Genomic DNA, 15,442 nt, shown 5'->3' on the forward strand with positions numbered 1-15,442 from the left:
TATCTGTAACATAAAAAGGGGGAATTTGCTATGAGATATTTTAAATAATATAATGTGATATGCTATGACACATCTTAGAATGTAGAGAATCAGCAATTTGACTTCCCTAGAGACTGAGTGTCCGAGCGACTGCTTAGGAATGCTAATATGTATTTTTCTTGAGGTGGTGTGACATTAAAATCCTTACCTAGGCAGGTCAACGCTCGTCTGTTGTTATGGGCGTTTGTCAAAGGTGCCTTTGAAACTGGATATAAGTGGTTTCTGGGCGTGAACGATGAGTGTGAGTTTGTGTGTACGTGTGAGCCTCTTTCCTACATATTAAGCAAATGTAGACTTATCATGAAGAGACTGTTACGGGGAGAGAAGGCAGAGCCGGGATGGCTCTGCCAAAGTACTTTTGTTTAGTGGAAATGAAACTGCTGAAATAGGTAAGATTTACTGTGCTTTGGCCAATGGTGTGGCTTGACTGTATTTTAGTATTTTGTAAAAGATGTTCTATTTCATTTAATCTTTTGACTTTATTTCTGCAATTGTGTGTGCTTATCAGAGTGTTCTCCTGTCTCCTAACAGGCGATTCTAGAATGTGGGGAATCGATCTGGTAGAGGGGAACTATTTTCTGGAGAAGAGTGGGATTATTCATTGGAGAAATGGTGTTGACTAATTAGTGTGTAGACTGTTAGATTACCGAGGGTTTTCTGAGTTATTTGGACTTTGGGTTAACATTCCATTTAATCATTCTGTTAAGAATCCGAGTAATTCAGTTAATACTTTGCTTTTAAATAAATGCATATTTTTGTAATTCACGACTCTGGTTTGATGACCTAGATAATGGAGAGAGAGAGTTGTTGCTAGTCTCGAGAGAGAGAGAGAGAAAAAGCTGTTGGGTATCAGGAGAGAGAGAGAGAGAGAGAGAGAGAGAGAGAGAGAGAGAGAGAGAGAGTATTGCCAATTGCCAGCTGCCTGCTGCTCTGGCCTTTCGCTACCAAAATGAATAACGAGATAATTGTCGTCTCCGTTATTAGATATATTGAGTTAGATAAAAAGTTACACTGGCTTAGAACTAACCCTCGAATATCAGGACATACTGTACTTTGCTTGTTAGTGATGCTTGGATAGGAGATTTTCCAGGTGAGTTAGATTTGAACTATCTTGTGACGACGTCTGGTTCAAAGGTCAAAGTCCTCCAAGTGTATGGGAAAGTAAGTGTCTAACTGACACAAGGCTCAATACTTCATCATACGTTTAGAGCCTTCGACTGCCCGGAACAGATTAACTGACCACCTCTGTTGTCTTGCCCTTTTTATGGCAGAACGCATGGCTTGCAGCTACGGATACGGAATGTACCTGCGGATTAATGAGAGATCTTTCGCCAGTAATTTGAAAGTGCAAAAGGGTTTAATTAGGTTTGGGCTTAGCTAGGAGGGAACAGCCATTATTTTTTCCAGGTATTTTCCACGGTGGTTTGTCAAGTCCAACCCTTGGAACGGTGCAGCAAAACATCCCTAAAAGTCTCCTATCACTCCATATACTGTTGCTATACCTATCCCCCTAGTTAAAATGAAAATTTTCTTAATTATTAAAGAAATGAGCAATTCAGCGGCGTAAGTTCATATAAGCATAAAAACTCCACTTCAGTCATCCTTTCTCCATGCAGTGTTATTATATCCTGTTTATACTCATAAAACTCATATTTTCATCTGTTTGGAGAGTGCATTGTATTGAAATTTTATGTATTTAATCTTGCAATCATTCATCTACTGGTAACTACTCTCCAGTTAACCGGCGTCTTTACTGTGGTTGGTGTTAAGATCTTGCTTGCTTATTCTCTAACAATTCCATCTGTTCCTAAATAAATATGTACTTAGATATACTTAAAGGGTAATCGTATTGTGTTTTCTGTTCATTACAGAGGAAACACTCCATGAAACACAAGTTTTCTCTCATTTTAATCCTACTTCATAAAACTGATCGATTGTGACAACATACCATCTTTCTGCCATGCCTTTATTTAGATAGAATGATTATACATGTAGTTTTTCGTTAATTAAAAACAGTTCCGTGAATCTCCTGATTTCTTCATTGGGTTCTGGGTAATGAATGTTGCAATACTTGAGGAGCAATCCACTTTAGTAACATTCCAATTCCCGGTCTTAAGACATCAGAATTCTTTTATTCTAATTTTTTTCCTCGGGTACAAAGAGGTTTTTGTTTCTCAGTGTGTTTTTCTTGCCGGTTACGTCTTAATGAAATCCTTTCACTTTTATGATGCGTTTCCTGGTAATTTCAAGTTAATAAGATAGTTTGTATTAAAGTTGAGTTGATCTTTTAAAATTTTCTCATTGCGGCCCGTTCTCATAGTTAACTTTCATGCTGCATCTTTTCACTGGCACTTTCCCTTCTGTAAATATCCCTAAAGAATGTTTTTCTAGTCTGTTTTCGTTTCTTTTCATGATGGACGTTTTGTTGTGTATTTTCTTTAATATTTTTACATTGTGGAAGTTTGAGCATTTTCAAATCTTTTCGGTGAGACTTTTTTTTTTTTTTAATATCTTTTCTGCTGGTCTATTGTCTTGCGGTACCTGATAAATGTTTGACCTCAGATCCTGCTTTTCTTGCTTCCAGTCTGTTCATTATTGAGACATCCCCAAAGACGAAGGGAGTTATGTTGGTTTCAGTTCTATTCTACCAGTATCAAGGTACATAGAGTAATTAGTTTGCTGCTGAATATTCAGATATGGAAGGTGAAAGAATGAATAAATATCATTCTAAAATTATAAAGCGTGATTGATTAATTCACTGTCGAAAAAATAAATTGGCGGCAAACGAAATCAGGAAAGCGCTACCAGAACACTTACCTAACGTTTAGGAATATTTGTAAGAGTTAAGCAGTAATACAAGATAATGCCACTGTAGGGCAGTTGAGTGTATCATAAAATTAAAAGATTAAACTGTGTATTAATAAGTATCTAATTCCTTAGAATTACAAGTCTAATAAAAGCAGTATATCACCGCATTGGAAATTCCCTTCCTTAAGGACAAAGTCATGTACTTCCCGAGAGAGGCGAAATATGGGCATGCGAAGAAAGCCAGTAGAAATAAACCTACATTTTCTTATTGTGGATCTGACAAACATGGCACACAATGGAAATGTAGTGAGCTGAAGTGTGTAAACTGTGAGCAAGATTATCACTGAAGGCCCATGAATGTATTATATATACAATACAGAATTGAAAATCTTACAAGAACATACATTTTCTCCAATAACAAAAATCAATAATTAAACAAAAACGCATATAGATAGAAGTAACAGAGCACAGAAAAGTAAATCTCAAGAAAAAGTTAATTTTTTAAAACAAACTTAAATGGTAAAGAAGTTAAGGAACAGGTGCAAATGAGATGGATAATATTTTATCCAATTCATTTGAAATATTAATGCAAATAGGAACACAGAAAGATGCTACTACAAAAGTAATAGAAGAAAGTCTTGAAGGACTCGGAATAAAAAAAAGAAAAAAAAAACTTTGTAGAGAACACCACCCAAAACGAAGAAATTTTATGAAATATAGAGGAAGAAAAACCATTGACTTTAGCACCCATAAAAAAGGTTGCATACACATTTAACGCAATATATTATAAATGAAAACAAATGAATCTCATAAATAAATTATTGGAAAAAAATTCAAGTTGATAATGCAAAAAGAAAAAACTCTACCGATACACCTTAATATTTTCAGTAACTATATTATACAGTGGAACGTAAATGGTCTACAGACCAGATTTCACCAGGGAGAAGTACAAAGATGACTAAAATATGATCCAATGATATTAGGTTTACATGATGTCAACAAAACAATAGCAACAATAGGTAAATATACTACAGTAGCATCGGCATCACTAGAGAGAAGAGGAAAATTTAGGTACGGCAATATATGTACATAAAGATGTTCATCACAAAGTACCTGTAAAATTTGGTGAATTGCAAATATCAGGTATTAAAATCCGAATAAAAAAGAACCTACGTTAATAGTAGGTGATCTTAATGCTCACAACCCAATGTGGGACTATAATTGTTATAACTCCAATAGTGCAGGAATTAAAGTAGAAAAATATATGGATTAAAATAACATGCGCTGTATAAATATGACGAAGTCAGCACATGTTTAAAAAACACATCGAATGACCTCATAGGTCCTAGAGCTTGGCCTTTGGCCTGAATTTTATATTCTGGTTTGTTCTATTCTTCAGAGAACAAGGAAGTTTTCCAGACTTTTGTGTTTGTGTTTTAAAAGATTTTTATTCTAAATTGTAAGTAAACTGTAATTTGTATATATATATATATATATATAATATATATATATATATATATATATATATATATATATATATATATATATATATACATAATTATATATATATATATATATATATATATATATATATATATTATATATATATTACATACATACATACATATTATATTATATTACGCAGATTCGCAGATTCGGCATTAACTTATGCCTTTCATGTTGGTTTAGTGGTTACCGTCGACTGGAATCGTTGGAAACGTACTGTGTCGAGTGTTCGAGACTCTTCAGTACTTTTGGATTTATCACTTAAAAAGACTCGCCCTCGGTGATAATTCCCCTTTGGGGATATTCGCAAAGTAGCTTGAATTGGATATTAAATGACATTTGTAGCTTAATGATTACGTATATATTAGTATATATATATATATATATATATTATATATATATATCTATATATATATATATATTATATAAGGCATGAATATGCATATTGTTACGGCCTCTGAGAGAGGTCAGCTTCAGGTTCGATATGAAATAATAAAAAAAAATATTTCAACACCAACAGTTGAAACTGGGGATACGAATATAGAAAGAAACACTAACACAACAAAGGTTTATTTACAAGCTTACTAACATAGGGAAATGCAGAATGGTATCTCCTATTTACATAAAAAGGTAGAATCTTACACTGCATGCACCGAGGGAACAGTGAGTCAATTCAAATACTTGCTAGTCAATTTGCAATTCGAAGCGATGGCTTCTCAAAAGGAAAACGGTGATTGCAGACGTCCTCTTGACTCCGTATAGCAGAAACTAGTCTTCTTGTAAGGCAGGAACTCCCCAAAACCTCTAGCAGGACCCTTTCTTCTCTGAAGTCTGCTCGACGTCGAGATAACGAGATAATTCATCCACTCCTGAAGACGACCAGACCAATATCCAACCAACTCCCGAGCAACTTTTCTTCTGATCCTTCGTCGGTTCCTTTTTTCTCTAGTCTCTCTCTGACGATCTCTGCTGCTGATCTCTCACTGATATTTTGACCAGTGGCTCTTACTGAGGATATCTCCCTGTGACTAACTGGTGTCTCTCTTCTACGATCTCTCTCTCTCTCCTGCTACAACCATCGTATTTATACGGCACTCAGGGGGCGGAGCCTACGGCGAGCGTCACAGACTCCCGAGGTTTCCGGAACTAATTAGATGATTCTAGACGAGGTATTGCATCAGAAATCGCGGCAAGTCACGACACGACGACGCCCGGCGAGTTCCACAACACTCCTGCCGATTCTAGAACCATCATGATAACAGGCACCTCCAACACAATGCGCTAACGCCTCCTTGCTGCCGAACTTGTCGAAAATGCGTTCTCCTTTCCTTTATCTTTCTTTGCTATGAAGCAGTTACCATCACACATATGTATACAATGTATATATGTACATATGAGTGTGTGTGTATGTATGTACGTGTATTCGTACGAGCGCGCGCGCATACGCACACGCACTTTTGGTACATATCACATTTGTCGAAACATAATGCCATGACCGTGTGCCCTAAAAGATGTGTGATTACAGAGTTCGGGGCTCAAGAGGAAAGAAAATCACAGTAGAATTTAAAGTGTAGTGAAGATATTCGAATTCACACACATTTATTTGGACTGAGGTGGTAAAACTAAAGCGAGCGACCACGATTTGCTAGAATTGGACCCGTTCTTGCCAACAGAGCTTAGTGTTTAGGGCATAGTAGTGTGTGTGTATACATATATATATAAAGTTTGTGTGTGTGTGCGCGCGCCCGCACATCTGTGTGATTGGACATACGGGCAAAATTGCGAAAGTTGATAGTGTGCTGGAAGGGGGAGCTGAAGTACTGATCAAATCAGCTGTTTCTGGCGTTCACAAATTTAGCGACGTAATTTACTTCAGAAATCAAGGAACGCTCCAAACGCTGAAAATATAGTCTAGTATAAGGAGTCCATCAAATTTGCTCTTGGAAAGGATAAAAAAGAATAGAAAATAATCATGCAGTCGCAATTTCCTTATATTTTGTTGTAGAAAGTAGCTTTGTCCAAATGTCATCTGTTTTTGCACGAATCAAAGATTTTCATATTCCATTTCTTCTTGCAATCATATTACCTGGTTAGTATTGTTATGTGCATCGACAAAGCAGCAAACTGCTCGGAGTATTTCCTGGCTCGACTGAACTATCAGTACACTGATATGAAATATGAATTAGATGTCGGGCACATGTGTCTGATTATAGGGTGGAACCAATATTATGATGTTGATAATGTTGAAGTAATCCGTCGAGTATTCAGAATTACACTCGGCTCCGCAAATCAGGTCTGCAGATATGCATAAGCGAATAACTTATTAAATATAGAAAGGTGCGGGAAAGGGTAGAGCAGAATGCTTATAGATAGTTCAGACATGCAGAGAAAGTGGAGAATGATAGTTTGCGAGAAGATTGCAGTGAAGTAGTGGTAAGGGATTATAAAGGTATAGGAGAGGAGGGCCTCATTATCCTGGAAACGAGAGACCGCTTGATAGATAAGAGCGATAGTGCAGTGTCTGTAGCTGCTTCTACGTATGCTGCTGACTGGGTATTTGTGTTTGTGTATGAAAGGGGTGATGTTCTGGGAGTTGTCTGTTCAGGGGGTTTACCTCTTCAGCAGCTGGCAGGAAGAATGGGGCAGTGATCATTTTACTGTCGGTTTTAGAGATACAATCCTGTTAGGATAGAAAGTTTGATGTTGAATTTATATATATATATATATATATATATATATATATATATATATGTATGTATGTATATTATATATATATATTGATCACGAAAATATGGAACGTGATGAATAAATAAATAAAGACAAGATCTACGAGGGAAAGAGAAACGATGGAGCTTCTTCAAGGCCTTTCGACTTCTGGTCCTTCACTTAGCAGAGTATCGTTTCTCTTTCCTTCGTGGATTTTGTCTTATATACACACATACATACATACATACATATATATATATATATATATATATATATATATCATATATATATATATATATATATATATATATATATATATATATATATATATATATATATATACATATACACACAAACACACACACACACAATTGAATACTCAACTAACATTGATAATAATGAAACGGGTTTGGGAACGACACTGAAATGACCAAGTAGGTGAAGAGTAATTTCTCTCTCTCTCTCTCTCTCGCCACTCCTTACCTCTTTATTTTTATCTCATTCAGTTGTGAATTTTAATTGAAATAAATATTACTTTTAGCTCCTGAGGTGTTTGTGTATATATACTAAATATATATATATATATATTATATCTAATATATATGTGTGTGTGTGTGTAATGTGTATTATGTATATGCATATGTATATACGTGTGTATGTATATATAATCGTTATTAAAGTTTCAGGGATTAAAATAAGTAAAATCTATTTTAAAATTCACATGTGAAAGAAAAAAATTGAAGAGGGAGAGAAAGAGAGAGAGAGAGAGTTACTCTAAATCTACTTGGACATTCCATAGTCATTCCCGGTTCCTTTTTATTATCATCACGTTAGTTAAATGTTCAGTTATGTTAATTAGTTTAGTTATTACCTTTATATAAATGAAATATGAAGCATTTAATAGTGGACAGTGTTTGTCAAGTTACAATTCTTGTCTTTCGCAGGATGAATTCCGATCATTTTGAATTCACCTGACTAAACAACGTTCTTCCTTAAAATGGAATAGTTGAGTAATTGTGAGTTGCCACAAAACCCTACAAAATTGTCATTGAGTTTTACCCTATGGGATTTTTTTTTTTTCATAAATTATACATTTTACTTCTCTTCCACACATTCTTCTTACTTTATTGTTGCTTGTATTCCTTGCTGTTTATTCCCGCATCCGTCTAATGTTTTTTATTTTTACTCATTTTGCATCCACTGACAGTTTAATTCCCACAAGATAGCGTCTTATCTTTCACTCTCAGTTTTATTTCACAAAATAGCTCCGTATCCTTCCTCAGCTCCATCTGGTGCCTTCCATACCACCATCCTCCCTTTCGCTTCAACCTCTCATATCACAAAAAAAAAGTTCCATAATTTTGCTTTTGTCGCGTCGCTTGTCACTCCAGTCATTTCACAGACTAGCTCCGTGTCTTCACATGCTTCCATCATCACTCTGTTAACTTCGCGCTTTAAAGAAAAAATGTATTATCCCACGAAGTAACTCTCATATCTTAACTTTCTTCTCACTCCGCTCATCTCACTATACATGTGTCATGCGGCGTTTGATCGTATCCCTTGTATCCCAGGCGCAGCTGCAACGGGATACTCCGGATACAAAGATCGGCTCTTTGCATAGTCGTCTGGATGTTTCGAGGCTTCGCTTTCAACAGAAATTTGGGAGGGCTGTTGAGCACAGTGGATTCACACCGATTATTTCTAAACCTTAGTGTATTGCGGAGGTATCGTTGTGATCTTTGATGTGTAAAAAACACATTTTCCGGGCAATGGTATATTGTCCTTTTATGCTTGTAATCGTTGTCGTTAAATGGCGTTGAACATTCTCTCTCTCTCTCTCTCTCTCTCTCTCTCTCTCTCTCTCTCTCTCTCTCTCTCTCTCTCTCTCCGCACACACAAGCAGAATTATTCTTCAGTGTATGGATTGGTACTATTTTTCTTGCACCTTCAAGAGGAGGACGCAGTTCTTAGGTTAAACCTGTTCTTTGGGTCTTTTTTCTAACATACGTATCAGGTATTTATTATACGAGTTCCCCCCTGTTATGTAGCTCTAGTTTCCCTCTTCTCTAAATAACCAGGAGTCTTTTGCTTCTTTTCCATATAGTACATCCTCCTGTGAAAATATGCCTTCTAGTTTTATTATCGAACAGCGAGTTGTAAACAAGTAAGATAGTTATATGGTGTAGGAATCGGTGGAAATCGGTAATCCCGAAATAGCACGGTTCCTCCTAAGTTCTTTTTCTGTGCTTGTTGCCTAGCTGCGTAATTCTCATTCCGCTACCTTTTTCCCCGGATTCTTATAGCAGTCTCTCATCTTTTGCGAGTCTAATTTATTGCTATTAAGTTCAACATTTTCCGTTTCCCAGTTTTTTTTTCTCCACTTTTAAACCTTCGTGCTTTTGTCTGCCGTTCAACCAATTTCCATTCCCTAGATTGACACCTTTCCTAAACAATTTCTTATATCGTATAACCCTCTTTATTTCTGCCCTAGAGTGGAACACGGTTAAGTCCTGAAAAATGTTTACTTGGATTCTGCTAGAAATGATCTGTTTTAAACCATATGTCGTCGTCGTTCTTTTGCCACTCCTGGTTCTTTTTACACAGTTTTTATGTTTCCCTTATTTCTGGGGTATATTCTTTTTCTCGTGCTTTTTAAATTAAGTCTTCCCCTTTTCTTCACCGTTTTTTCCCTACACTCTTCCAACGGAAGTTCCTCTTCATTATTTTTGCTAGCTGTAGGACAGAATGAAAATTAACAATTTGTACTTAAGAACTAAACAGGGGAAGATAAAAAGAGTTATTCTTAGACCATTAATGTAATGACCTCATTGCGCCAGAGGGTGATCACAGATATTGAAATTATAATTTTTTTTAAGTTTGCATCTGTCTTACCCATACTATACTCTGTTTTTTCCATCTGTCCATCCGCCTGTGGTGTTTTTGTATGGTAACACTGCGTCCCGGGCTTTAGATAGTTACATTCAGCTTACATTCAACGATTATAATAATATCCTATTTCGAATATTAACGGTGTAATTCGCATACAGTAAATTATTAAAACACTTTTCAGTGGCAAATGTACACCCAGATATCCTTTTATTTACCTAAAACTTACACATAGCGTAACTATCTAAAGCCCGGGATGCAGTGTTACCATACAAAAACACCACAGGCGGATGGACAGATGAAAAAAAACAGAGTATAAGCATAGTTATTTTTTCTATTCTTTTTCTGTTACCCAACATTTTTTTTCATTTGTTTACACTATATTAAGTCGTACAGATATGGTTCATTCCGTAATGCCATGTAAATATAAATTTCGCTCTTGTCTATTAACTTTCCTGTTCTTAGGTTTTCATAACGGAATTATACATTGTTAGTAATTTTGCATTATTGTTATTGATAAGATATATTTTTATCCTCTATTTTAACGAACGGTCACTATTGAATTTCGTGTGCGCGTGTTTACGTGCAGTGGGAAAAAAGAAAAGGCTTTTTAACAATGTCAAGACTTCCGATTCCAAGACTTAAACTGGCCTGACTTTCAGTAGTAAAGCTGAGTTTGACGATTCTCCGCTGCTCTTTTGATGGCCATCCTGGTTTTATTGTTTAAACGGCTTTAAAAGTTGTAACCTTGCAGTTTTTCTCTGGGTTACGACCCTCTGGAATTTCACGGGATATCAATTCAACCTTTTACCTTTCATTCTCCATGATTTCATAGACCTTTGAACACTTCCGCTATTGATTGCCTATTTGAAGTTGAATGATTTAGAGAGCTATACGCTGCCTTTTGAAATGGTTTTTTTATTGAACCTGATTTATTTTAAACGGTGCTCGGTCTGTTCTAGCAAGCCACGGAAATCATTTGGAGTACTTTATATATATATATCTATATATATATTATATATATATATATCATACACTATATATATATCTATATATATATTATATATATATCTAATATACATCAATATGTGGCATGTAACTTTATATAGTATTTTATATATAAATAATAATAATAATAATAATAATAATAATAATAATAATAATAATAATAATAATAATAATGAATAATAATAGGAACAATGAACTGGATATTAAGCGATGTGTTTGGCTTAATATATGTGAATATAAGAAGTTACGCGTTCATAAGATTATATATCGATATAGATTTGTTTATACATATAGATGAATTTACTAATGGAATGATGGCCTCAGCCTAAAAGAATCGCTTAAGCATCAGCTACAATTAGTCACTGATATCGTACCTCTTTTTCCTCATCTTGAAGGGATTATAAGTCCCAGCTATGAACTGCAATATCACGCTGTTTACAAAGAGAGTATACAGGAATGATAAGTAATGAGTACTCCGCCTAAATGTAACCGCGACCATTACACCGTAATTGAGAACAGTAGGGTCCCGTGACGAGTAATTCTATTCCCTTCGGGTTTGAAGGTTCCGGGCGATAATAAATATGCGCTTGTCCTTCTCGGAAGACATGGAGCGACCCTAATGCGATTGATCAATTACCAGCTTGTTAGCAGGTAATCTAACGCGTTTATTAACGTGTAAGTGCATAATTTGTTTCTGTTTATTCATAATTCCAAGGTGGAAGTACATTAACCGATGGCTTGGCCCCTTTTTTTATATTTTCCTTAATCATCTTGTAGTATCTACAGCAAGCAATATATTATCACTAATGTAACCATACAGTCGACGGTATATTGTTTATTTTACATACACGTATATAGAATTACATAAATATATATATATATACATATATATGTGTATATATAATGTATATGTATCTGTAGATTTTTATTTAACTCTGGAACTTTAGGAAGCGTTCCCATGACTCAGTAAGGACCCCGACCAAACGTAGGAATAAATCTTTTATTGAGTAAATAAGTAAGGAAGATTTTTTTCCCCTTTACCCAGACATTCTTGATCATTGGAAACTAATGTAATAGCTGTGGACTCGAGTAACTCGTTTTGGTGTAGCTTTTTCGTTCCATATACGTGCAGACTTTGCGAAAATAAGCAGAAAGAAAACAGAGATGGAAAATATTCATCATGAAAGGAATACTTGGTAGAGAGTTCAATAGAATTAAATGGAAAAGTCACCCTCAGTTATCGTGCTATTATAAATACAAACAGAGAAGAATGGTAGTTTTATAAACGCAGTGAGTAACGAGACAGAATAGGGATAAGATCAAATTTATTTGTACGTGTAGACTATCGCAAAAATAGGATTGGAATCAAAGTTTTTTTTGTGTGTGTAAAAGAGATGTTATTACAGTATTCTTTGAAGAGTGCGGTACATCCTGAAAAGGGAAGGGTGAGAGGAATGGACGGTCAGGAGGAAATGGATTGCTCCAATATTGCCACTTTGAAGAGCAGTTGAAGTCCGAAAAAAATGATTGTGGTGCGCTGGAGGTCATGCAAGGTCTATAGAAGGTGGCGTGTGTCTGTTACTGTGGCAGACAGATTTTAGCCAAGCTTGTGTTTCAACAGTCTGAATGGATTTGAATTAATGTGAGTAAATGTAGCTGTGGGGCGACATAATGATTCTGATGATCAACATTTGGAAAAATTTAGTCTAGATTTGATGGTAGCATATGAGAATAATGAAAACGTGAACTTCCCGGCGCGTGTTTCTGACTCACATCATGAATGTCAGATGTCATTGAGAATGAATTTCTAATTGAATTGTCTACCTTGGTATTACTGCACCCCGTGATGTATATCCCTGGCTTTATTTCATATTACACTTTGTACTGTGATCTGAATAACTTTCAATTATTCCTCTTGTGTTTCAGGAATAGTTTTAGTTACTTATTCATATGACAGATAAATTTTATTTTATGAGATGAGTGATGATGAGTTTCCCTGTCCTTGACAATAGTTATTAGAAATATTAATTTTTTTTCCTTTTCTTTCCAGAACATTTCTCATTCAGAATTGTGACCGGAAAAGTATGTTCCCGAATCCTGTCAACTTAAGAGAAGGTATGGTAATTATGTTTTGATCGTTTGACATTTATATAATCATTATACCCATATTATATATATATAATATATAATATAATATATTTATTATATATATAAATAATATCCATTATAATATATATATATATAGATGTTATATATATATATATATACTATATATGATATATATATATATATATATAACTATAATATATATACTATATATATATATTATATAGGGTATCATAATCATATATATCTATATAATAGGATAATATATATATATTATCTATAATATATACTTATTATATATATATATATATATATTATATATATCTATAATATATAGTATATCCTATTATATATTATATATATATCTATATATATTATATCTATATATATATATATATATATATATATATCTATATATATATATATTATATATATATATATATAATATATATATATATATATATATATTATATATATAGATATATATATATATATATATATATATAAATATAATTATTTCGTATATATATGGATTTCGTAAACTTTTTACTTTTTATTGTCAGTAAAATGGGGCATTTTAGAAGGTAAATATTTTCTTTGAAGTAATCACATAGGAAATCGGGAAATCATAAATTGGGAATGAAAACCACACACACACACACACACACACACACACACACACACACACACACACACACACGTGTGTGTGTGTGTGCGTGCGCGCGAGTTTATAATAATTAACTGATAGATATGTATTTTGTGTGTGCAAAACCCTGAGTTGCTTTCATAGTCACCTGCAAATGCTGAGAGAATTGTGCATATACGATTAATCAAGTCCACTTCTCCAGCTAACCGTCAGATCCTCCCTGTTATCTGATAAGGAAGCTTGAATATTGTACTCTATGAACTCTACTGATATTTGATCTTGGGAAAATTCTGTCTAGCAGTTATTGGATTGTTCCTGGAATTATCCAGTAATATTTTTAGGACATTGCGAGAGGGTTTATCATTATAATGATTGTAATGATATTTATTGATGTTAGTTGTATTTCATTCGAGCATTATATTTATGGTAGATAATACAGATAATATCGTAGTCATTGTTAAAGAAGAATCTTTGTAGCTAAAGGAGAGCAAGAAAAACAATGAAATTTTGTCTGAGAAAGAGAAAATTACAACGATGCAACTCCAGGTAATTACGTCGTATCTTGAGAATGGGATATGGACCATTATGTAGAGTTGATTGCTCTGTTACAGCAACATTGCAGCCCAATTAAAGACTTGAGAGAACGAGAAGGGGAGAGTTTACCTGAACTTTACTTCGAATCGAACAAGAAACGAAGTTGGCTCTGTCAAACTGCTTGTATTCCCTTACAAGTCAGATTTAATGTTTTTTATCTGGAATTTGCAAATATTCCCATCGTGCATTTTATAGGGACCGTAAACTTCTTTCCTTCTGGTTTTAGCTGTATAAGAATAATAGTTTCCCAAAGAAAATTTGACTGGCAACAATCACAAATTGTAAGGGCTCTCTGTTGATTGATCGGGAGCGTTCCTGTGCATCCTTCCGAACGGAATATCTCTAAAGATAATTGTTACTATAAAATATGGTTTTGTATCAAATGTATGAAATTAAATCTATTGTGTTCGGAGATCTGGTGCCAGTGAACATGTGATGAATATGGAGCCTATCGAGGTCTTTCAGAGAACGGCATGGTAAAATTTTTATGCTTCATTTAAGAAAATTATTAGTTTCCTTCTCACTGCGTCTCCTGGGCTAGAGCCACTGGATCCCCTTTTAATGTGATTTCTTTCTTTCTTTTTTTCATTCTTTTTTTTCTCAATACTGGATCCACCCCTCTGAAAAATAAACTTCCGTATTTGACTTATTTTTCCTAAGCTTTTTTCCGAAGGAGGATTGGCAGGTGTCATTCAGTTTTTTATTCATCTTTTCAAAATGTCAGAAAAATGTTTTTGACACCTTTCCTCATAAAATCTTATTTTGATCCATTGGATATATCTTGGAATTGGTCTCGGAAAGGAGTTTATTCTTCATAATATTAAGTAAGACAGAAGAACATGAATGCACCTTTCATAGTACGTATTTTTACATTTATTTTAGCCCAAGAACTGCCGTAAGGTGCATATTCTTAAATGGTGAATAATACGTAAAGGCAGAATCACAGTTGTATGGGAAGAACGGAAATCCAATAAATTTGTACATGTGGAAGCGGAAAGGACACAAAAAGGTTATTTAAAGTAATGTTTAGTGTTCACTCAAGGTACACAGTAGTTGGTAGCACACCTGCCACAGAGAGCTGGAAATACGCATCGCTTTCGCCACTTCATTTTGTTGATTGCAGCTGTAGTTAAAGTCATTTGC

At 34.6% G+C, this 15,442-nt stretch overlaps 1 long non-coding RNA gene across 2 annotated transcripts in view; it reads left to right on the plus strand.

Annotated features, from left to right (window-relative positions):
• LOC135214128 (uncharacterized) overlaps nucleotides 1-15,442 on the plus strand; it is a 389,693-nt gene that overhangs the window by 139,501 nt on the left and 234,750 nt on the right. For both annotated transcript variants that reach the window (XR_010314279.1, XR_010314280.1), the window contains one exon: nucleotides 13,004-13,068. This is a non-coding gene — a long non-coding RNA (uncharacterized LOC135214128). The remainder of the gene's footprint in view (nucleotides 1-13,003; nucleotides 13,069-15,442) is intronic.

Source organism: Macrobrachium nipponense, chromosome 45, assembly GCF_015104395.2.
Source record: "Macrobrachium nipponense isolate FS-2020 chromosome 45, ASM1510439v2, whole genome shotgun sequence".
Lineage (NCBI taxonomy): Eukaryota > Metazoa > Arthropoda > Malacostraca > Decapoda > Palaemonidae > Macrobrachium > Macrobrachium nipponense.